At 44.0% G+C, this 2,950-nt stretch overlaps 1 pseudogene; it reads right to left on the reverse strand.

Moving 5' to 3' along the window:
- Positions 1 to 1,247: 1,247 nt before the first annotated feature.
- On the reverse strand, positions 1,248 to 1,917 carry LOC149153836 (acid phosphatase 1 pseudogene; annotated as a pseudogene).
- Between the last annotated feature and the right edge of the window lie 1,033 nt (positions 1,918 to 2,950).

A 2,950-nucleotide genomic window follows, 5' to 3' on the forward strand; every position in this document is an offset into this window, starting at 1 on the left:
ACTAAGGATGAGATTTTTGCGTCAGCTAGCAGTGTCACCTTCCCTACAACATCAAGCCCTTCACGAATAAGGTAATGTGTAATGTTGCTCCTCTTGAAGTTTGTGACGTATTATTAGGACAACCATACTTGTGGAAGCGGCATGATGTATATGTAGGTTTTAACCCCGTACAAAAATTAACTGCATACGAATTCTAAAAACAAAAAATAAACAATAGCAAGAGCATAACACATAAAACAAATATACACAGAGATATTCCCCTGGATCCCAAAACCGGGACTACCAGATTGACTTTTCATTATGTTCCTTTCAATTTTAAAATACATATATATACATGCTGAAGCATCCAATACCATGGACCGAAAACCATTGCACCCAAAACCATGTGCGAAAACCATGCACAAAACCATGGGTCCAAAAAAAAAAATTCCCTGGGGCGCTGCCTCGGACCTCGTAGAGAGGGGCTAACCGCCCCCCTCAAATGCCCCATACAGGGGGGGCTTCCGCCCTCCCATGACCCCCTCACTATGCATCGGCGCAACAAAGGGGGGCTCCCACCCCTCTATTCGTTAAGAAATTATTCAGAGAACATAAATTAACATTGAAAATTATTGAGAGGAACAAATATAAAAATTAACCAGCAACAACCATAAACACATAAGTACTCATGTTTATCCGGGAAAACCCAAATCTAGGGAAAAACCCAACCTAATGATATTTCATTAGCATTGGCCAAAACCCTGACCAATCCGGCCAAGTGAGCCTTCACCGCTCACCTCTAGGCCTTACATTACAATGAAGTCCTTCCAGCCTTTTATAGGCTCCATTACATATAATACCACAAGAAAAATACTATGGGTGCACAATACCATGTGCCCCAAAACCATCACTATTTAACCTGGTCAACATTGACTCTATCCCGAGTCAAGTTTACCTAACAATTCCCCCCTTAAATTTGACTTGGGGTTCCTTGACTAACTCCACCCAAACCTGCTAAGTGAGACAATCCCACTCACTCTAGCCCTTACCCCCCTCAGAGTTTTTACCCGGGGTATTGTTAACTTGACATCCCCCCTATCACCTAGGTCTAACCAGACTTTACTAGTGATTACCCAGGGGTACACATGCCTTACCAGGTCTTACAGTAGTATGCCCATTTACATGCAATAATTTTGACTTCATTAATTTTTTTTTTGCTGCTATTCAGACCCATCCTCTCTCAATATGATTTTCTCATTTTATCATCATCATCCCAAGAAAAATCGGTGCTCCTGCAGTCCACAGATCCAGTCTTGGCCACGATCCCATTCATATTGGCTCCTCAATATCAGACTTGCCCAGCCCTTGTAACCGGCCTGAAACAGATTATGGACCGTTCCATTCCGCTGAGATTCGTCTCGGCCAGTTAGAAGGAAGATTTTGAAACCCCGAGCTAACAAACTGTTATAAAGCAGCAGAGACGACGGCAGCGCAGGTGCTTTCATCTTTAATACCCAAGCTTCAAATGTCTTCGAATCGAAAGCCTTGCCCCAAAAATGCTGGTGTTGGTAATAAGGGATATTGGATAGAAGAGTTTCATCAATATCGAAAACCCACGCATCCATCCCATCTCCTGCAAGTTTCAGCATTTTGACATAATCCAGAATGGTTAACGCTGCTACTTTGGAATCCTCCCAATACTGCCCTTCTGCCAACATATATTTCCCCACGTAGCCGACGCATTTTAATGGAACGATATTCCAATCTTTAAGGTTGCCGCTCTCCACGCTCAATCTCCAGGCCGGGCACCGGGAAGCAGAACGGCCGCATAGCTTCGCCTTGGGCGACCCATCGGCTGCGGCCTCGCTGAGCAGGAGGAACAGAAGAAAGGGGAACATGGTGGTCGATGCCAACATGACTGCCATGGCAGAAACTAGGGTTTACTTGATGCTTAACTTGTTTCGTCTTATTCTCTCGCCGGAAGGACGACCTGCATAGAGTTTAGGTTTGAAGCCTCCGCTAACCTCCACCGGCTTCCGCAGCAAGTGATATTCCGCAACCTCAGTGTCTCCCTCTGAGAGCTCCATCGGTGTCGATTCATTCCGTCCATGGTTTGCCCCTTCGTAGGACTCGAACCACCACCGACCAGGAAAACCCAAAAACACAGCCACGACACACACAAATCTTGTACCATTATTTTCCAGATCCAGATCTGTAAAAGGCTGCATTGATCTCATCAAGCCCTATAAACCCCTGGCATCAAAGAATCCCTTTGAAGCCAATATCTGGCTCCGATACCAATTGTTAAGAAATTATTCAGAGAACATAAATTAATATTGAAAATTACTGAGAGGAACAAATATAAAAATTAACCAGCAACAACCACTCCAGGCTTTACATTACAATGAAGTCCTTCCAGCCTTTTATAGCCTCCATTACATATAATACCACGGGCAGAATACTATGGGCACACAATACCATGTGCCCCAAAACCATCACTGTTTAACCTGGTCAACATTGACTCTATCTCGAGTCAAGTTTACCTAACACGGTTTAGCTAGGTGGGCTAGTCGTGGAAAGAATATAACACAACCCAACAATATATGAGTCTAGATCCCACTCTGTTATTATTTCTTTGGGTAGTAAGTTATACATGATACTGGAGGTAGCCCCACTTACCACCATCTCTTTGATCTCTGTTAAGCATTGCAGTAAGATCATCTCCTAGACTAGGAAATTTGTTTTCTTTTTTATTCGCTCTCAAAGTAAGGGAAAGATCGTAGCCACATCCATGGCCCCCAAGAAGGGTTCCTCCATGTAGAAGAAGCATGTGGGACATGGAGGTTTTGCATTGATTATTGGGCACTAAACAAAATCTCTGTCAGGAATAGGTATCCAATCCCACAGATTGATGACCTTCTGGACCAACTCAAGGGTGCCCCCAATAGAGCCCACAAATGTATGGAAGACC

Source organism: Pinus tabuliformis, chromosome 9, assembly GCF_031772625.1.
Source record: "Pinus tabuliformis cultivar Carrire ecotype Pingquan chromosome 9, CPIR1, whole genome shotgun sequence".
NCBI classification, from domain to species: Eukaryota; Viridiplantae; Streptophyta; class Pinopsida; order Pinales; family Pinaceae; genus Pinus; species Pinus tabuliformis.